The sequence below is a fragment of the Podarcis vaucheri genome, assembly GCF_965113315.1.
Source record: "Podarcis vaucheri genome assembly, chromosome: 5".
Classification (NCBI taxonomy): domain Eukaryota; kingdom Metazoa; phylum Chordata; class Lepidosauria; order Squamata; family Lacertidae; genus Podarcis; species Podarcis vaucheri.
This window is the reverse complement of record NC_138763.1, coordinates 85286512-85308973: the sequence shown is the minus strand read 5'-3', so window position 1 is coordinate 85308973 and position 22462 is coordinate 85286512. Positions and strand designations below refer to the sequence as shown.

At 47.4% G+C, this 22462-nt stretch overlaps 1 long non-coding RNA gene across 1 annotated transcript; it reads right to left on the bottom strand.

The window, feature by feature from the left end:
- Nucleotides 1-10858: 10858 nt before the first annotated feature.
- On the bottom strand, nt 10859-22456 carry LOC309533629. Its single transcript, XR_014220349.1, has 2 exons — nt 22141-22456; nt 10859-11346 (listed from the first exon to the last, which is right to left on the bottom strand). It is a non-coding gene; the product is annotated as an uncharacterized lncRNA (long non-coding RNA).
- Between the last annotated feature and the right edge of the window lie 6 nt (nt 22457-22462).

Here is a 22462-nt window from a genome sequence, read left to right as displayed (position 1 = left end):
CCCCTCTTCCCCCCATCTAGAGTCCAAAATCTCTGTGACTTCGTTGATGCGCTCCTCCTGTGCCACTCCCCCTTGCTCGGTTCTCTCTCGGAGTGGACTTGGTGCCGTGCCTGGTTCCTGAAATCTGTGAGGTGCCTTGTAGGGAGTGAGCACCGATCTGTGGAACACCGGATGCATCCTGGAACCCTCCGGAAGCGCCAGCCTGAAAGCCACCGGGTTGACCTGCTCTTCGACTTGGTAGGGCCCCAGTTGCTTATGCCCTAGTTTCTTCTTCGCCAACGACCTGGCCGGCACTGCGTGGGCTGCTAACCAGACCCAGTCTCCCACATGGATCTCTTCGCCAACCCTTCTGTGTTTGTCCGCTTGTACCTTGTATGCGTGTTTGGCCAGCTCCAGGTGCCGCCGCAGCTGATCGTGGACCTCCTGCAACTCTGACGCGAACACATCTGCTGTCTGCGGCTCCCCCTCCCCCATTCTTTCCAGTCCCGGGAAGGTTCTGGGGTGCCTCCCGTTGTTGGCGAAGAACGGCGTGACCCCCGTGGACACGTGCTTCGTGTTGTTGTAGGCGAACTCGGCGAGAGGCAGGTAATCCACCCACGTCGCAGGCTGTTGATTCGCATAACATCTCAGGTACTGCTGCATGATGGCATTGACCCGCTCCGCTTGCCCGTTGGTCTGCGGGTGTCTAGCCGACGCCAGGTTGATCTTGACGTTCAGGAAGCCCATCAGCTTCTGCCAGAAATTCGAGATGAACTGTCGCCCTCGGTCGGACAGAATAGACCGCGGCAGACCGTGAACCTTGAACACGTGGTCTATGAACAGTTTGGCGGTTTGTTCCGCCGTGGCCACCTTCGCACACGGAATGAAATGCGCCATCTTGGAGAACAAGTCCACCACCACCAGCACGGCCGTCTTGCCCCTCGAGCTGGGCAGATCCGTGACAAAGTCCAGGGCCACTCTCTCCCATGGTTCGAACGGAGTTTGCAGCGGTTCCAACAGTCCGGCCGGCGGTCTGTGCACTGGTTTGGCCCTCTGGCAGGTGTCACACCTCGCCACGTAGTCCGCGACTTCCCCTCTCATTCCGGGCCACCAGAAGTCTCTGGCGACTAATTCCACCGTCTTCTCCTTGCCAAAGTGCCCGGCAGTGGGCGCGTCGTGCAGCTGCTGCAGTACCTTGGCGCGAAGTTCGTCTCCTGGCACGTAGACGGCCCCTTTACGGAGGAGCAATCCATCTCGCAGCTGGAACTCGTCGGTCGCTGCCGTGCCCCTGTGCACCTCTGCCATCTTTGCTTGCGTGAAGGAGTCATCCTGCAACGCTCATCGCACCGCCTCCAGGTCAACTGTTGCCGCAGCGCACGCCCACACTGTTGGTGCGAAGATGTGCATGGCGGCCGCTGGCGTTGCCTCCTCCAGATACTGCGGCTTACGGGAGAGAGCATCCGCCATGATGTTGGTGTCCCCCGGGACATACTCTATTCGGAAGTCGAAGTTCGCAAAGAACTCAGCCCAACGTATCTGCCTCTGGTTCAGGAACTGCGCCGTGCGCCAGTGCTCCAGATTTTTGTGGTCCGTGCAGACCTGCACCGTGTGCTTGGCGCCGATCAGGAAGTGCCGCCACGCTTTGAACGCTGCATGAATGGCCAGCAACTCCCTGTCCCAGATGGTGTAATTCTGTTCGGACTTGCTGAGCTTCCTGGAGTAAAACGCTCCCGGCCTCCAAACCCCCTGCGGGTCTTTCTGCAGCAGGACTGCTCCCACGGCTCTGTCCGAGGCGTCTGTCTCCACCCTCATCGGCCTGCTGGGGTTGACATGTAGCAGCTGCTCTTCCGACGCGAAGAGCCGCTTGAGTGCCTGAAAGGACTGCTCCGCCTGCTCCGTCCAGATGAACCTCTTTTTCTTGGAGCTGAGCGTGTCCGTGATGGCCGCCGTCTGCATAGCAAAGCCTTTGATAAATTTGCGATAGAAGTTCGCGAAGCCGACAAACCGTTGGACCTCCTTCTGGTTGCATGGGCTTTTCCAATCCAACACTGCTCGAACCTTGGTGCTGTCCATGGCGAGCCCCTTGTCAGACAACTTGTAGCCCAGGAAATCCACCTCTGTCACGTCGAACTGGCACTTCTCCAGCTTGGCGTAAAGTCTATGCTGCTGTAGCCTGCTCAGCACTTCCTTGACGTTTCTGTCGTGCTCCTGCTGTGATTCCGAAAAGATCAGGATGTCATCCAAGAAACAGACGCACGTTTTGTAGAGGAGCCCCGCCAACACGTGATGCATGAACGCTTGAAACACGTGGGAGCCATTTTGCAATCCAAAAGGCATAACTCTATATTCGTAGGTGCCCAGGGGCGTGAACATGGCTGTCTTCCACTCATCTCCTTCCCGCATGCGAATGAGGTTGTATGCCCCTCGCAGGTCCAACTTGGTGAACACGCTGCCCTTCCGTACCTTTGCGAGGAGGTCGTCGATTCGGGGCATGGGGAAGTCCGATGGCTTGGTCACACTGTTTAAGATGCGATAGTCCACCACAAGCCTCTTTTGGGGCGTGTCCCACTTCTTAACAAAGAAAACAGGACTGCCCCCCGCTGCCTTGGACTCTCGGATGAAACCGCGCTCCAAATTATGATCTATGAACTCTTTGAGTTCCTGCAGTTCGTCCTCAGACATGGAATACAGCTTCCCTTTGGGCAGCGCCGCCCCCGGCAGCAGGTCAATTTTGCAGTCATATGGTCTGTGGGGGGGTAGCCTGTCTGCCTCCTTCTCGCAGAAAACCTCCAAAAATTCTGCGTACTTGTGGGGAACCGCTTGCAGCGTGCCTAGCTGCAGCTGTGACTCCTCTTCCTCTCCTTCCTGCCAGGGCACAATGCAGTGTTCAGCACAAAAGGAAGAGCCGAAGGTCAGCTGCCTCTGGTACCAAGCCAGCGTCGGGCTGTGCTTGTCCAGCCAACTCATGCCCAATACAATGGGCGTGTCCGATAGTTGAGTGACGTTGAAGCTGATGATTTCCCTGTGATTTCCAAGCCGCAGCACCATAGGTGGTGTCTGCTTCACCACTTGCCCCCCTAGCAGCTCCCTGCCATCCACCGTGACAACCTGCAGGGGCAGCGTGGCAGGCAGCAACTGTATGGCGTGCCGGTCGACAAAGTCCTGCCCTATAAAGTCCGCATTGCTGCCGGAGTCGATGGTAATTGGCACGTCCATGGTGATTCCATTGGGCAGCTGGAGCGATGCGGTGAGCCTCACTACTGGCTTGGGAGGGAGGGGGTCCATGGGCTGTAAAATCTGTGGGGACTGCTTCACTGACACGTCTGGCTGGGCCCCAGTGCCTCTTCCTCCAGCCAGACAGCGTCATTTCCCTGCTGTGGTTCTCCTTGCTGCGTTGCTGCAGTTACCATTGCTGAGGCTGCAGTGTGCTTGTGGAGCCTCCGGGGACACTCTTTCGCCATATGCTGTGGATCATCGCAGATATAACACTTCCTGTTCCCTCTAGGAGGCTTCGCTTTCACTGTTGCCGGTGCTAGGGCTCTGGCTGCTGACTGAGCCCTTGCACTTCCAACCTCCATAGGTTCCGCCCCTCCTCCTGGCGGAGGCGTGGATTGCGCACGCGCTGCTTCTCTGGGAAGGAAGGAGCAGCCCCTGGCTGGTTCGCGCCCTCCACGCCCTTCGTCCCTGCTCCACGGACGTTCTTCCAGCCGCACCCCCACCGCCAGCGCCCTCTGAACGATCTCCTGCGTGGTCCGGGGTCTCTCCCCCCTCGCAATTTCATCTTTAACCGAGCCGTGCAAGCCCTCCCAAAACAGGTCTCTTACAGGGGCCGAATCTCTGTCCCATTCCAGGGCACTGACCAAAGCGAAAAAGCGGGCATGGTACTGCCTTACGCTGGCCCTCCCTTGCTTCAGTCCATGTATCTGCTGCCGAGCAAGATCCACGTCAATGCTTGATAAAAAGCACCCATCCATCGCTTTAATAAAGGCATCCGCATTTTGGAGCGCCGGATCCTTATCCCTCCACAAATTGCGCAGCCATGCTTTAGCATCTCCATGCAAATGGGACATGATGAATCCCACTTTCTCTTGCTCATCTCTAAAGTCTTTGTTCAGCAGTTGCAGTGCACACATTACATCTGCTCTAAAGTTGGGGTACTGTTGCAGATTCCCATCGAAGTGAGAGACCAGACCGCCTGTTCGTCTCCCCAACCCAATCCCCTCCGGTTTGGGTGTCAGTTGCCCTTGCTTAGTAAGCACTTCCAACCTGACCTGGAGATCCCTGTAGGCGGCAGCTGCGTCCTCCTCTCTCTTCCTGGATGCAAGTGCCTCGGCATTCAGTCGTGTCACTGCTTCTCTGAGTTCCGCTATCTGCTGTTCAGCCGTCATGTTGTCTGCCGTTCGTGAGCTCGCTAGTAGGCACCCGCTTTCTCTCCTCTCCGTGAGGCCATAGATGCCCACAATTTATGGAGACAGAGCTTACTGTCAGAGTTGCTCCCCGATCCTAGCTCACAGAGGATCACGCTAGCCAGCGATCATTAAGTAAAAGTCTTTATTGAGTTACAGTTCCCATTCTCAAGCTGCTGCGTGCAACTCTACGTCTTATGGTTAGATCGGCGAAGCTCTGTCTGGGTCCCCGTCTCCTGTACACCAACTTAATATCCTAGCCCTGCTCCACCTTTTCCGCCTGACTGTTCTCCTCTGGGTCCCTCTGCCCCCCGGGGTCTCCTCCGTCCGGGACTCCTCCGACGCGACCCCCCGGACCCTTCTGTCTCCTTGCGCCGGGCTTTAGGACCTGGCTCCCTCTCCGGGCTGCCTACTGTGTCACTTCCCTGTGCATTTGAACTTGGCGCGCGCGCCCAACCTTCCACTTTCCGTCTGACCGTTTCTTCGCTCCCTGATGGAGGTGTGGCCACTCCTGACTCGTGCCCTCCCTCCTGTTGTGAGCTGCCAGCGCTTGATCCCTGGCGCCCTTCCTCTTCCCTGCTCTCTGGCGGTGACGCTGGTCCCGATCTCCAACTGCTCCCCTCTGAGTCCCCTCTGGCTCTATCTTCCTGGGGTGTCCCCCTAGGCTCCCCCCTTGCCCTGGCCACTGGTGCTCCTTTCTGTGAATCTTCTGATTCACTGGAAAGACTCGGAGATCTCGGGTCGTCGTCATCACTCATCTTTTCTTCTGCCTCCTCCTCCTCGCTCTCTGTTTCCTCCCTTGCCCTTGCCTCTGCTCCTGAACCCCTGACACATATCTTCTGCACATCCAAATTAACTTAATTTGCTCCTTTATTCATCTTCTTTCAATATATACTCTTATAAAACTGCAGGTTGTTACAATAATCCTGCCAATGTTTTTACCTGTTTAAATTTATCTGTAAATATTCAATAAACCATTTCCATTCTCATGCATATATATATATACAGAGAGAGAGAGAAAGAGAGAGAGAGAGTTATCTTGATTTCTTATTCTTCTGGTAGGTTTCACCATTTCTGCATGTTCCATAAGTTTTCATATCCATTCTTCCTTTGCTGGGACTTCTGCTTCTTTCCATTTCGGGGCAAGTAACATTCTTGCCACTGTAGTATCATACATGGATAAATTTCTACACATTTTAGGTAGTTCTGTCCCTATAATTCCCAAAATCCTAATGAAAAGCTCATTCTGCCAAACTGCCTCCAGTGCAGAAGTCGGTAGCTTTGCTTTTTCTTGTCTGGTGGCTTCTGAGGCAGCGTGCAGTCTCTCCTCTCACCTGTGGCTGGGGGGTGGGGATGCAAAGCTTCTTCACCACCCCACTCGTCCCCTGCAGTGGCTTTGGCCCACAGTATGAAGACCCAGAGACTGAAAGACAGGGGCATGAAGAGCTACTCCATTGTGGAAGGGAGAAAAAGCTTCCCTCACCTGTCCTGCCCCTCATAACCACAGAGATATGAGCAACTCATATGAAGGAATTCTGCAAACATAGATTTGCTAACTTACTCGACCAAAGGAATTCTTCAGTGGTTATTTAGTCTAGGCAGAATTAATTAAACCCATATAATCCCTGCCAGATGTTTATCCACTGCCCACTATATGACTCCTGACAGGTTTTAATTTAATACATTTCCAGTTATGGGTTTTCTCCACCTCCCTAATACATCTGCAGATACAAACCTGTGTGTGTGTGTGTGTGTGTGTGTGTGTGTGTGTGTGTTGGCGGCAGGAGGACCTTTTCATTCTGGTTAACCTAAATCTTCCTTTCTGTAAATTCAGCAACTTGCTTCTGGCCTTACTTCCGTTGCCATGGTGAACAATTGATCACTAACCCCCTTTTATAACAACCTTTTACATAGCAGAATATGGCTATGTCTCCCCTTTCATACCCCCCACCAAGAAATAGCATGGCAAGTTCTTTCGACTCTCCCCCTAAAAAGACTCCTTCCTAAACAATGCATTTCATTGCATTCTTCTGAAACTAGGCTAGGCTACTTAAAAAGAGTTAAGTGTATGCCAAAACCAAAAATTATACTTGGGATGGGGCCCAATATTTACTAAGTAAGGGTTGGTTCTCAAATTTCACATTAAGGTGATTGTACAGATGGAAGAATATTATTTTGCAGGACTTATTTAACAGCCTTCCTAAATACCATTATTATTCCAATTTATTAGTCACTTGACACATAAGGAGCCTCCAAGTGAATTACAAAATTACAGAATTAAACAGTACCGTATATATGATATACTTCCAGGGAACCCTAACTGCTATCTGGTGCCTCAGCTTTTGCAAATCAGAGAGCACAATTCGAATACCCGTAATCCTTTGTGGTCATAGTGAGCAAAATAAATCCTGCATATTACATGCTTAAGCAACTGTGGTTTGATTGTGTAATGAATTAATCAAGTTTGATTTATTAGTCACAGTTTCCATTCAACATCATAAAATGTGGTAAAAGGTTATTCAAAGCAATGCCAACCAATACTTATTAGGTACTCTGCACTGTTTGCAGCATCGTGCAGTGATATAGCAGAAAGGGGAAGACACGGGCTGAATCTAGACCAGGGCTTTCCAAACTGTGTGTCACGACACGTTAGTGTGTCGGCTGCAGTGTGTACGTGTGTTGCGTGAATGCTCCCCGTGCTCCCTCTAGGGCTGAAAAGGGGTTAGTTTAACCTCCGGTTTGCTAGTAAAACTGAATTATTGTGGAATGATGTATGTCTAAAAAGTGTGTTACCAACATGAAAATTCTGGAAAGCTCTGATCTAGGCACATAAAAACAAACAAACCATGTTTCAGGAAAACATTACCTCATAATAGGAAATCATGTTGTCGAAAGATAGAACTCTACAGCGCCATCTGGTGTCACAGTGTTATAACACAACTAAAACACTTTTAAAAACAACTAATGTTCCTGAGAGGGACGCGGGTGGCGCTGTGGGTAAAACCTCAGCGCCTAGGACTTGTCGATCGCATGGTCGGTGGTTTGAATCCCCGCGGCGGGGTGAGCTCCCGTCGTTCGGTCCCAGCTCCTGCCCACCTAGCAGTTCAAAAGCACCCCTAAGTGCAAGTAGATAAATAGGTACCGCTTTATAGCGGGAAGGTAAACGGCGTTTTCATGTGCTGCACTGGTGCAGGATCACCAGAGCAGCTCCGTCACGCTGTCCGCGTGACCCGGAAGTGTCTCCGGACAGCTCTGGCCCCCGGCCTCTTAAGCAAGATGGGCGCGCAACCCCAGAGTCGGACACAACTGGCCCGTACGGACAGGGGTACCTTTACCATTAATGTTCCTGAGTCCTAGGACTAGAAGTGGGGGTCAGGGGAGGCAAAAGTAGACATGGATCTTGGCATGCATTGGCTGGGGTAAGTGTTTGTTGGGTTTTGGAGGGTGAATATCTCATCCCATCTAATAAGAAACTTAGGTAGTGACAGACACCAACTTGAGTCACTTGACACATAAACTTAGGTAGTGACAGACGCCAACTTGAATAAAACATTGGTGGGGCCTAGGTAAGCCCTGCCCCACATAATCGATCACAAGACATGGCACAAACGTACCCTTTGAACGGCAATGTCCATCAACTTGGGGGGGGGCGTCCCCTCAAATATTTAATGGGGTGGTAAAGGGATCTCGGGACGCAGGTGGCGCTGTGGGTTAAACCACGGAGCCTAGGACTTGCCGATCAGAAGGTTGCGGTTCGAATCCCTGTGACGGGGTGAGCTCCCGTTGCTCGGTCCCTGCTTCTGCCAACCTAGCAGTTCGAAAGCACAAAGTGCAAGTAGATAAATAGGTACCACTCCGGCGGGAAGGTAAACGGCGTTTCCGTGCGCTGCTCTGGTTCGCCAGAAGTGGCTTAGTCATGCTGGCCACATGACCCGGAAGCTGTACGCCGGCTCCCTCGGCCAATAAAGTGAGATGAGCACCGCAACCCCAGAGTCGGTCACGACTGGACCTAATGGTCAGGGGTCCCTTTACCTTTACCTTAAAGGGATCTCAACCCCTAAGTGTTGACTCCTGTGCCAGGGATGTAGTCAAAACAGGGTCACCAATCACAAAGAGGAATATACGTTTGAAGGAATCAAACCCAAGATTTGCAGAAGTACAAATAAATTTCTAAAAATAAAAATAAAAATGGGGCAAAGTAGCTCAGTGAGAACGGAGCATGCTCAGTAGCTACAGAATGTAGAGTCACAGCTGATAAAGAAAAAGGGGAGGAGGCGGATGTTTTGCTTGGAGGGAGTGGCTGCTTGGGACTCTGAGTAAGAGCTCCCCTATAAGGGACTAAGATACAGTGCAACATTTTGTTGTTGGTCGTTCTGGTGTCGCTTTATTTGCTGTAAGATTCAAGAAGATTAATTCTAGCTGGCGGAATTTCCCTGTCTTCAAGTACAAACACCAGGGGTGAGCAACCTACCAGCAGAGAAGACAAAGAAGAAGGAATTAAGGCCATTAAAGGTGGGGCGGGGGGAGAAAGAGAAGATATAAATCAGAGGAGCAAAGAAACAGAGGGAGGGAGACAAAGACAGCCCCCTATAACCGCAGAACCTGCTCCCCACACATTACAGTAGCAACAACAAAACTATAACTACACCCCATCTTGTCCTTACAAAGCGAACTGTATTCTTTTTAAAAAGTAAGGAAGAAGACAAAACTGTCTTCCTTGGTAGGTTACAGGGGGCGTGTTGGGAGGGGGAATCCAGCTATAGCTGCAGTGCAGCTCCCTTCTCCCCTCCTATAATCTCTGCCTTGTAAAGAGGACTGTGCAGGCATGAAAGAATTGGAAATCTTTTCCCTCGCTGGGATACCTGCTGCTTCCCATGTCCTTCTGGTCTTTGGAGTCTGCAGAACTCTCCTCTTTTGCTGCTGAGTAGTTCTCTTGCACAATAGCACACTACACTCCAGCCTGAGGAGACTGAGTCAGAAGCAGCTGGCAGGAGTGCACCACACAGCCACTGGGGGGAAGCTGGAACTTTACGGGAGGTGGGTGCTGGTTAGGAACACCCTATTTCATGCTGTTCAACTGTTCTGAGTGCTCCTGATGGACCAGGTATTGCCAGCCACAAGGAAACATGGCTTAATGTAGGATTCTTGAGCCTCATCACCTACCAGGCTACTTTCAATGGGAATTGCTAAATGCTGTCTCTACAAGGGAAGGGATTGTTTTAAAAAAGATCCCCAAGACAGGAGTGGGATGTAGCAACATGCAGAATGTGTACAGACTTGCAGCTTGTGGCTGACAGAGACTGGAAATAGACTGCAGAGAGATTGAGCAAATGATCGGATTGTGATGACTGATTATTATGTTTGTATGTGTGGATAGAAAACAGGCTCTGGTTCTGAGGGAAGGCACAGTTCCAGAGGCTGAAGCTGAAAATCCCTGTAAGGGTGCTGGCTCTACCATTTGGACAGGCCTGGATAAATGGTATGAGGGAAAGAAGACAAATATGAGAGTAGGACCTAAGTAGTATGTCTTACTATATAATAAAATTGTAAGGCTATCACCACATGGCAGTTTGTGCGGCTACCAACAGGTGGCCTTAGCAACTCTACCATGACCACACACCAGTAAGCAGGTGAGCAAGCAGGCAGGCAGCCCAGGCGAACTTTAAAAGGGGGTTTGGGTAGAGTATGAGGGGAAGTTTGGGGGAAGGTGGTGGGATGAGCTGGGAGCATAGGCTTTGGGTGACCTGTGAGAGGATAAGTGAGGGTTGAGCTCCTGTAAGAAAGATTACAAGTAACATAAGACTATGAGAAACTGCCTGCCCCTTACAGGAATTTTCAGCTTCCACAGCTAGGAAATTGGCTTAAAATATGAGTGTCTAAGGTTGTACCCTTATTAGCCTAACAGTTAATCTGGCTCTCTCTGGGAAGGCAATCTGGAGAAAAGAATAACAGAGAAGTAAGTAAATCAGAAACAGCATCCCTCACAATAACTCTCTCTGTGGGGCAGTGGCTGGGACCCAGAGGTCAACAGAGGGCTCACGGAGAAGAACTGGACCAAACTTTCAGAAAAAGTTACCAACATGGCCTTTGCTTTCCCCTTAGTTTTAACTGGGACTGCTATTGCCTTCCATTGAAAGAAACCATTACTGGGGGTCCCCCCCCTCCGTAACTGCTGGGAAGGGGTATATTCAATTCTTTGACATGTGATTTGGTTTCCTTGCACAATTCATGTCAGCAGAGGTCTCTGGGATCATCCATCAGTTTGCCTACTTCAGCCCCCTGCCTTCCTTAAGGTAAATGGGAACCCTGATGGTTTATTTTTGAGGCATCCCCTATTCCTGAAGCTGACTTTATGCTTACAGTTGTTTTAGTATCTGAATCGGGGGTGTGTACACACACACATACATGCAGAGTGAGGCAGTGTGTTGTTGTTTCAAATGAAATAATGTATTCTAGCATCCAAACAAGTCATGTTTTGTTTGGCTCTAAGTCACCTTTTTAATAACCCTGTTTGATGCTTCTGCACAGCAGAAGCGAATGAAATGCAATGAATGCAAAAAGTCAATCAAAAGTCTATTTCCTCTAGCAAATCCACTCAATTAATCTTTCCGGATTTCTCTCCCCCACCTTCTTTCTTCTTTAAATAAACGTGAAAGCAACAGCTCACAAAGCTGGTCTTGAAAATCCTCCGCTGCTGCCTGTGTTTCCTCTCAGAGCTGTAGGTGTCAGTATAAACATGGCTTTGAGGTCAGGTGCTTCTGGGATGTCATTCGAACCCATTGAGCTGTCCACATTATTGAAGGAGTCGGCATTCAGATGTTCAGCATGCATGGGACATTGTCTGCTCGGCTGTTTGAAGCCCTGGCAGCAGCAGATGACATCTGGTGACTAATGGGCTCAGATGTGAAAGCCGTTCCCACAATGCTTTGGGCTGCAGCTGCTCCAAAACCACAGCAAGAAGCTGGAAGCAGAGAGGAGAGGATCAGTCGAGGGAAAAAAACAAATCAATACCTCCTGATTTCAGAGGAAGTCAAACATGGCCCTGACTACAAATACATTTTCCCAACCTGGCCTTTCTGGGCAAATGAAAAAGAACCACACAGCTTACTGCATTGTGGTTTAGTTTATGCCACTCGAAAGCACACCCCTTTATTAAAATGACACACATTATGCGCTGCATGATAGTGAAATGAAGCCAGATTGTGTTTTCCACAAGGAAAATATTTTCCACAAGAAGAAGATGCCTCTGAATTTCTCTTGGTGGAAAGAGGGGGGGAAAAGGGGGGTCGGGCAGGACCTGCTGCCGGTTTAGAATAATGTTTGAAGTGGACACATTTTGCTAAATGTTTAGAGGCCAGTTGATTACTGTTGAGGGGAATAGCAGAAGAGAATCTCCCCCTTGATCCGGCTGGCAAACTGGATGCTCATTTTATAGTGTCTCTTAATTAATAGCAAATAACTGGGACAAATTACTAGCAAATTACTAACTGGGACAGGTTTTTCAGAACATCCCTTGGCAGTTTTGAAATGAACTATATGGGCTTCTGGTCTGCTTCCAGGATGAACGGAAAATACTGGTTCTGAACTTTAAAACAGGGGCGAAACTAGGCTTTATTTCACCTGGGTCAAAGACCCAGTTTGGCACACACACCCATTTGAATTTGTGTATACACACACACACACACACACACACACACACACACACACACAGGCTAGGAGCCCTCATCATGGAGCACCTCTGCAGGCTTCACCTGGGGCAAAAAAACCCTGGCTAGTCCCCTCCCCTCCCCATAGCTACGGCTCTGTTTCAAAGCCCAGATTGGCCTTCTTGCACATAAACCTTCCCAGACCCTCCCCCCACTCACACAAATATTTTATTAATTTTTTTCACGGTGCAATAAAATAATATTAACACCAATAGTAATCATAATAAAACACAAAATTATATGCACGATACAATAATTTTTATTGTCATTGTCCCATACAGAACAACAAAATTGAAAATCTACATAAGACATTCAAAACCCAACAAGCCTGCTATCCCAGCTATCCCAACCTGGTTAGCCCCCTAAAAACTCTGATACCCCATTTTTAAATACAATGTACTCCCATACAGACTCCTTACAATGCATTTAAAACCAAAATCGCATTTGGGTAGAAACTGTTTCTTAGGCGTGTATATAGCTCACTACCATAATTATACCTTAATCTTCACATCTAAAGAAGTGAGTCTTCCTAGCTCTCGCCTGAAAAAAGTTTTCCCTTTCCTCAGCCTTACACCTTGAAGGAAACTCACTCTGACCTGTCTCTACACAGGTCCCTTTCTTCTATCCATCAACCCCTCTATATGTATCTTCATTTAACCTGACCCTGAGATTGTATTCTTTGAGATTCACCATCATCTGAGGTAGCGATCCTAGATAGGGCCTTTGAAGTGTTGGCACCCCAGAGGGTCTGAAACTTTTACTTCCAGAGAACTTGATTGATGAGCATTCATTCGGATCACACTGCAGGGTGGTTGCATCGAGCAATTATTACCCCGTGCTTTCCAGGGTTCCCTGTCACTTTCCTTAGCACAAAACGTCATTTTTAAAAATTGGTTTTGTTCTACTTGAGCACCAAATCGGCTTTCTCTGTGCAACATGAATTTGCCAGTGTGTAATTGAACTGCATCCTCAAAGAGTGACAGTCTGGAAGTGTCTGGTGTTCCTTTATTTTTTATTACTGACACATCTTGCCATTACTAATGCTCAGTAATATTCTGCTCTTTTATGGTTATAGTGAGATGATTGTTGTTTTAAATAGTTATTTTACTTGTTAGCAGCTCTGGAGGCTTCAATGTTGGAAGAGTGGGGTGGAATTGTTGTTAAATACATATGAATTAGATTCAGCCAGTTAAAGCAGAACTAACATAAGCCCCTTCCTAAAATATTTTGCAGGCTGGGGCAAAATTTCTACAACCCAGCTCAAACTATATTGTTGCATCAATTTGCAAATATATTTTAAGAAGTCATCATAAATAAATTCAGCATTTTAAGGCAGGTTTTCTCACAACATACACAATTCTGCCTAATATGTGCAGTCCTGCAAGCACTTTAATATATGCTCTTTAATGCATGCTTTCCTCTAATATATGCACTTTCTATAAATCTTTAGGTTGGGGAACTGCATCATAAAATGCAGAGATGTGTGGATTTCAAAGGGCAGCATTTAGGTTCAGATATATATATATATATATATATGCAGGTTTTGGTGTCTTCGGGTGTCTTCCCGTGTAAGAGTCGGGGTGTCTGTGCGACGTTTCGACGAGGTCTCACTCGTCATCTTCAGGCTGGTGCTTTCGGCTTCTTGTTACTGGAACAGAGCAGAGTCTGGTGTTTGAGTTCCTATAAATACTGTTGAGGGGTGTGGTGTATAGCCTCCAACGTTCTGGGCAGAGAGGAAGTTCCTAGATTAGTGTGCCTTTTCTTCTTTTGTTCCTTAATTACTTGAGGGATATCTTGGGTGATTTCATGAGTGATATTCTGAATACCACTGGGTGGGTCATTAAGTGTAGATAAGTTGCTAAAGCTTTCGTGTCTTGACCTCTTGAGCTTGTGAAGAGTTTTTCTGAGAAGATGGCTGTGCTGCATTTAGTTGTGCTCTGGCTTGGCTTCGTGTATAGGGGCGAGCTGTGGTTTTGTGCCTTGTGCCAGCCAGATCTGTGTAGGGATTGCAGGGGGGTGCAGCATCCGGAGGTGCCACTATAGTTTGGCTACTGGATGGAGTCTGTAATATGTCTGTGGAGAGGGTCTGGGTTTGGGTCTGGTGTGGTTGATTGGTGACGGCGTTCTGTGTGCCTCTGGTTCTGGTGTCGGTTTTTGTGGGGAGGGCTAATTTCCAGATGTCTGGCAGGCGGGACGTGTCGTCACGCTTGTTCATGTTGTGAGGGTGTTTCTCTATCTCGATGGCTTCCATGATTATTCTCTTGTGGTGATGTTCCATGTTAAAGAGCAATTTGGAATCTGCAAAATTAATTTCGTGTCCTGTTTCTTTCATGTGTTGGAAAAGAGAGGAAGTTTTTTCTTCTTTTTTGACGGCATTCTTGTGTTCTGCGATACGTGCATTTATTCGTCTGTTTGTTTGTCCAATGTACGTGGCTGGGCAGACTTTGCAGGGTATTTCATAGACCCCTTGGTTTTCCAGCTGGATTTTGTCTTTTGGGTTTCTGAGGATATTGGCTATTTTTTGGTTGGTGCAGAAGGCTGTTTTGATATTGTGTTTATGGAGGATTTTGCTGATTTTGTCTGTAGTGCCCTTGATATAAGGAAGGAGGGCCATGCCATTGTTTTCTTCTGTGTCTTGGTTTTTGGGGGGTGTTTCTTTTTGGATTAGCTTCGTAACCCTGTTTTTCTGGTATCCATTGGCGATTAACACATTTGAGAGATTCTGTAACTCAGTTGTCAAGTGGTCTTTGTCAGCCAGGCGTTTGGTTCTGGAGATGAGAGTCTTGGCTACGGAGTTTATTTGTGCAGGGTGGTGGTGTGATTGTGCATGTAAGTAGCGGTTGGTGTGTGTTTTTTTCCGGTAGATAGTGTGTCCTAGGGAGCCATCAGGTTTTTTGTAGATTAGGACGTCAAGAAAGGGGAGTTGGTTGTTGTCTTCTATTTCCATAGTGAATTGTATTTTGGGGTGTAGGCTGTTGAGATGTGTGAGGAAGCTATCTAGTTTTTCTTTCCCGTGTGGCCAAATTACAAAGGTGTCGTCAACATATCTGAGCCAAAGTTTGGGTTTGTGTTCTGACTTGTCTAAAGCATTGGTTTCAAAGTGTTCCATGTACAAATTTGCGATGACCGGTGAGAGGGGTGATCCCATAGGTGCTCCTTCTATCTGTTTGTATCTTTGTCCATTGTGGATGAAGTACGTGTTGGTTAGGCAGTGGTTGGTCAGGTCCAGGATGTATTTGGGGGGGTTGTATTTGTTTTGAATGGCTGTCAAGGCTTCATTAATGGGCACTTGAGTGAAGAGAGATACAACATCGAAGCTCACAAGTAGGTCATCGGGATGTAGGTATTGTTTCTTTATTGTTTCTATGAACTGGAAGGAGTTAGTAACGTGTGAAGCGATGGATTCTGCATAGGGCTGAAGTGACCTACTTGTGAGCTTCGATGTTGTATCTCTCTTCACTCAAGTGCCCATTAATGAAGCCTTGACAGCCATTCAAAACAAATACAACCCCCCCAAATACATCCTGGACCTGACCAACCACTGCCTAACCAACACGTACTTCATCCACAATGGACAAAGATACAAACAGATAGAAGGAGCACCTATGGGATCACCCCTCTCACCGGTCATCGCAAATTTGTACATGGAACACTTTGAAACCAATGCTTTAGACAAGTCAGAACACAAACCCAAACTTTGGCTCAGATATGTTGACGACACCTTTGTAATTTGGCCACACGGGAAAGAAAAACTAGATAGCTTCCTCACACATCTCAACAGCCTACACCCCAAAATACAATTCACTATGGAAATAGAAGACAACAACCAACTCCCCTTTCTTGACGTCCTAATCTACAAAAAACCTGATGGCTCCCTAGGACACACTATCTACCGGAAAAAAACACACACCAACCGCTACTTACATGCACAATCACACCACCACCCTGCACAAATAAACTCCGTAGCCAAGACTCTCATCTCCAGAACCAAACGCCTGGCTGACAAAGACCACTTGACAACTGAGTTACAGAATCTCTCAAATGTGTTAATCGCCAATGGATACCAGAAAAACAGGGTTACGAAGCTAATCCAAAAAGAAACACCCCCCAAAAACCAAGACACAGAAGAAAACAATGGCATGGCCCTCCTTCCTTATATCAAGGGCACTACAGACAAAATCAGCAAAATCCTCCATAAACACAATATCAAAACAGCCTTCTGCACCAACCAAAAAATAGCCAATATCCTCAGAAACCCAAAAGACAAAATCCAGCTGGAAAACCAAGGGGTCTATGAAATACCCTGCAAAGTCTGCCCAGCCACGTACATTGGACAAACAAACAGACGAATAAATGCACGTATCGCAGAACACAAGAATGCCGTCAAAAAAGAAGAAAAAACTTCCTCTCTTTTCCAACACATGAAAGAAACAGGACACGAAATTAATTTTGCAGATTCCAAATTGCTCTTTAACATGGAACATCACCACAAGAGAATAATCATGGAAGCCATCGAGATAGAGAAACACCCTCACAACATGAACAAGCGTGACGACACGTCCCGCCTGCCAGACATCTGGAAATTAGCCCTCCCCACAAAAACCGACACCAGAACCAGAGGCACACAGAACGCCATCACCAATCAACCACACCAGACCCAAACCCAGACCCTCTCCACAGACATATTACAGACTCCATCCAGTAGCCAAACTATAGTGGCACCTCCGGATGCTGCACCCCCCTGCAATCCCTACACAGATCTGGCTGGCACAAGGCACAAAACCACAGCTCGCCCCTATACACGAAGCCAAGCCAGAGCACAACTAAATGCAGCACAGCCATCTTCTCAGAAAAACTCTTCACAAGCTCAAGAGGTCAAGACACGAAAGCTTTAGCAACTTATCTACACTTAATGACCCACCCAGTGGTATTCAGAATATCACTCATGAAATCACCCAAGATATCCCTCAAGTAATTAAGGAACAAAAGAAGAAAAGGCACACTAATCTAGGAACTTCCTCTCTGCCCAGAACGTTGGAGGCTATACACCACACCCCTCAACAGTATTTATAGGAACTCAAACACCAGACTCTGCTCTGTTCCAGTAACAAGAAGCCGAAAGCACCAGCCTGAAGATGACGAGTGAGACCTCGTCGAAACGTCGCACAGACACCCCGACTCTTACACGGGAAGACACCCGAAGACACCAAAACCTGCATTCCTGTACCCGTGAAAATCTACGAAAGCACATATATATATATATATATATATATATATATATATATATATATATATTTGCTTTCGTATATATATATATTAGGAAGGGTGAATTAGGCAGGTTCACATTAAAATTCAAACTGAATTGAATTTCTCTGCCATCCCTAATCAGCCTTTGTTTCTCATACAGAACAGGGAAACTCATCCTTCACAATTGTTGCAGAATCAAAGGCAGAGACATGGACTGGACTCAAATATTTTACATGTGACTGGCAATTTGTTTCTGATGCCAAGGAGAAACTATAGGAAGGCCTTCGTGCTATATGTGGAGGTAATTTGCGTGTCATGAGAAAAATGATGTCGCAAGCCACCTAGACATATGAGATGGGGAAAATAATGCATTCCTTTGGTAGGACATTAGGAAATGTTTAGAGCTAGTGTTGAAAGGCAGGTAATTTCCTTAGCTCCCGGCCACTCCACCTCCAAAAATAAATCAGTATTTTCGATTCGAGAGCAATGCCAAAACAAGTAAAACCAGAAATGGAATGGCAGGAAGGAGATCCCACACAGACGTTTGCACCATTAAGTGCTGAGACAAAGGGGAGAGAGCTCGTGTCAGATAGTGGACAGTGTCAGACAATGAATGGGAGATTGGGTTTCAGCTCGCCACTCAGCCATGGACCTCACTTGGTCAGTCCCATTCTCTCTGTCTCTCCGCCTAGCTGCTTCACAAGGTTTATTTGTTTAGGATGAAATGCGAAGAAGGAGAGAGAGACTGTGTAGGCTTCCCTGAGCTCATTGAGGAGAAGAGCAGAATAAAAACATAATAGTCAAGACAGGGGGCTGTAATTGTCCCCCCCTCCCATTCTCCTTATGAAACAAGCCTTCCCTTGTTTTGGAGAGTATTTGGCACCCAATGGTGAAAGTGTGTGAAACTGTTTGCAGTGGACGGGTATCAGGGAAAGAGTGAACATGCCGTTTTGCTGAAGCGAATGGGTCAATCTCCTGCACTGAGCTTGGCGCAGAAGTGGAGGTCCCTATTGCTTTAGTCAGCTCTTCCCCATCCTCCCAAACATAAGTGGATCAGAGGAGAAAATGGCCACAAACAGCCACAAAGATGTGTTCAAGACTGGAAGGAAGAAGGTTGGGGGGGGTTGTGTGTGTGTTTTTGCAAACGTTTTTATGCTCTCCACACCTTTTGCAGCGAAAACCAATCCTTGTGAAAATAAAGCAAAGGGCGCTGAAAAACAATACATCTGAGGGACGCATACTGCTGTCTCTCGCCGCTGCTGTCTCATAGAAAAGTGCAAAGGCATTTCTTATAGTAGTTACTGGCAGTTCCCAGCTCTCATGCAGAGAAATCGCAGCAAAATTGTCTTTGTAGGCAGACATCCCTAACACTACCATGCCCTTAACTGTCATCGTGTATAAAGTGTACTGTGTGGACAGCCACTTAGAACAAGTGTGAAATAAATGTTTGAGAGACAGATAGAGGTATCTTGAAATAAAGATTTCTACTTGCACCTGCATCACACACAGCTTAACAAAAGAAAACAATTAGTTCCACCTGTATTTTCAGGCCATTTTTTTGGTTGTTAGTTTTGGCTGCTGAGACATTGAAAAACAATCTCTGCCCTTTGCATATCAGTCGTCACAGATCCCCTCTTCTCCAGGCTTCTACTGAGACCACACCATCAACAAAGGATTCTGCTTCTCCCAGAAGGTAAAGGTCATACTCAGAGTAGATCCACTGAAATGATTGAACACAGCTTACTTTCAGTTGGTCTACTCTAACTTAGCCAAGTGACACCTTTCACCAGGTAGCGTGGGGCTACCTTTGAAGGTGGCCCGGAAACTACAACTAATCCAGAATGCGGCAGCTAGACTGGTGACTGGGAATGGCCACTGGGACCATATAACATCAGTCCTGAAAGACCTAGACTGGCTCCCAGTATGTTTCTGAGCACAATTCAAAGTGTTGGTGCTGATCATTAAAGCCCTGAACAGCCTCGGCCCAGTATACCTGAAGGAGCATCTCCACCCCCATCATTCAGCCCGGACACTGAAGGGCCTTCTGCAAGAAGTGAGTTTACAGGGAACCAAGCAGAGGGCCTTCTCGGTAGTGGCGCCCACCTTGTGTAACGCCCTACCAGCAGATGTCAAGGAAATAAACAACTACCTGACTTTTTAGAAGACATCTGAAGGCCACCCTGTTTAGGGAAGTTTTTAATGTTTGATGTTTTATTGTGTTTTTAACATTCTGTTGGGAGCCACCCAGAGTGGCTGGGGAAACCCAGCCAGATGGGCAGGGTATAAATAATAAATTGCTGTTGTTGTTGTTGTTGTTATTTATTGAATTTATATCCTTCCCTTCCTGCCAAGGGAGCCCACAATGGCAATCATCGCCCTTGAGTTACCTCTAGGAACTGGGCTCTGTTCTAGAAAGATAGCCTTTTTTTGTTGAAAGGTATTTGTTGATATGGAATTCCAATACGTTTTCCTGATGATTAGCTAAGGAATTTAAGGGACACTCGTCCTCCTCATGGGAGCTGGCTGGACAGGAGAAGCGAGGACTGAATGCAGCCTTCTGCCCTAGCATTCCACATATAGAAGTTAACTGGACTAGCAGTTGCGTGTTCAATACTGGCAACAGATAGTGTCCTCCACGGCACCTGAGGGCAACAACGTCATTTGGGGAGCACAAAGTGGGCTGTGTGGCTTGCATAGTTCTGTGCTCCAACAGAAGGTGGGTATGGCAGGGGCACTTAGGAGGAACTGTTGGGTTGGGGGCTGCTCCTGGTGCCCTCCCCCTACCATTTGTCACTTGAGGTGGTTGCCTCACTCTGCGCAATGCTAGGGCTGGTCCTGTCAACCAGCTGTTGCATGATCTCATGTAACCTGGCCCCAGATACTTGGCAATCTCAAAGCAGACTGCCTGTGGGAGTGTGGTGTACCAATGAGCTCATAAACCTGTCTTCAATAGATGGAAAGGCTGGCTATATGAAGTGCTGCTTCCAAGTGGCCTCCTTTGCTTCTGCAGGCAACAAGAAGGGAGTTGTTCGGTGTCTCAATGGGCCTGAAACCCCTGTGTTCCTGCTTCTCTCCTGCAATATAGCATGGAGCGGATTTCATGATTGGCTGCATGGTGCTGTAGAAATTCACACAAACAGATGAAGAAGGAGACTTATCATCCAGCATTCACTGGGTGAGGATGAGTATATGTTTGTTACATTATTTGCCACTGACTCACTGAATGTAATAATGAGTGATGGAGGGAAACAACCAAGATATTTCCAGGAGGTCTGGCAGTACATCTTATTCCTGCTATTTTACTGCCTGAAACCACATTCTTAAACGATAGCTTCTTTTTAGTTCTTTCACACAAAATCTCATTCTTCAGCTGTGCTCCTTTGCTCACTTACCTGGGAGTAAGTACCACTGAATTCAACAAGGCTTACTTATGAGTAGACATATACAAGATTGCACTGCTAACCATTTTGTTGTTTCATGAAAGATGCTCAGATATAGACACATCTTTCCCCCTTGATTAGGGTTGCCATATTTCAAGAGCTAAAAATCTGGACACAAAAAGTTTTAGAGCTGTTTTAGGGCAATTTTTCCATTGCTCCTCAGTCAGCACCGAGCCTGAGCTACCCACACCAGAGCCCAAGCCCGAGCCACCACCAGAGGCAAAGCCTGAATAAGAGCCTGGGTCGTCCACGCCAGAGCCAGAGCCACCCACACACCCAAAAGTTTGTTTTTTAAAAAACCCAAATCCAAGACATTTGCTTTCAAATCTATAATTCCCCCCGGATGGGCATGTAGGACCCCCAAAAGCAGATGTGTCCAGGAATTTGCTGGCATATGGCAACCTCATACTCTCCAACATTTCTCCGATGAAAATAGGGACATCCTATTCCATAACGATAATTTTACTATTTATCCTCCACACAACTTACTGGGTTGCCCCAGCACTCTGGGCAGATTCCAACATATATGAAAACATAATAGGACATTTAAAAAACTTCCCTATACAAGATTGCCTTCAGACAGCTCAGGGGTTGGATAACTCCATACCCTCCAACATTTCTCCAATGAAAATACGGACATCCTAAGGAAAAGTGGGACATCCAAGAATCAAATCAGAAACCAGGACAGCTTCTCTAAATCAGGGACGTCCCTGGAAAATAGGGACATTTGGAGGGTCAGCAACCCTACCCTTGATTTGTATGGCATGTTCATTATTTGGACATGTATATTTGTGTACATTAAGACAGATGATGTCCCCTGCCAAAAGCCAGAAATGAGCACTCAACTTCCAGTTCTGCAGATCTTCAACCTTGTAGTTTTCATGTTGTAAACTCCTGAGCACCCCTAGGGACTAGCTGGGTTTTGCTTTTGCTTATGCAATTTCATAAAGTGTCACCTGTGAAGACGGTACTGTATAACACTAATACACAACTGTTATAAGTCATCATGCAACTTTCTGAGGTCCATCCAGGAAACATCATTTACAAGACAGGGACAAGGTTCATGAAAAACTTTAGTTTGGGGACCCAGGTCTCCAGAACATCTGAAAGTCAGTAGAGATAGGGCAGGTGAGATTTAGAAGAGAGAAATGGTGAGCAGTGGGATAAACAGTGGGCAGGAGAAGAATTAAGCATCCTTTTACAACCTGCCACTTCTCCATTCCTATCCTGCAAATAACCCCATTCTTTTTAGTAGAAGCTGGTTTCCATACCCAATTCTGCTTTCTGAAGGTCCAGTGAATGCCTCAACAAAAATGGGGCAGGGGAGACACATAGCAATCGAAATGAAGACCACAGACTGACCTCTCTCAGCTGCTTGGAGCAGACCCGGAACTTAAAAGAAATCAGCAACTGCCACAAGGATTGCCTCATAAGGCTACAGGTGGTCTCTTTGGTATCTTCCTCACTTCGCCATATCTTCATTCTTCCCTTGTGTCTCTCTCAGGCCAGCAGATTATGTCCTCATGGTGAGGAGCCGTTATGAAGCCAGTCACAAGGTAAGTTTTATTTGTCTTTCGGAGACCATTGTGACCTCATGTTGACCTCACACTGCTTGTGACCTCACACTGGGATGTCTCTGATGTAACAGAACCTGGCATGAATCAGAATTGAGCCAACTCCCAGA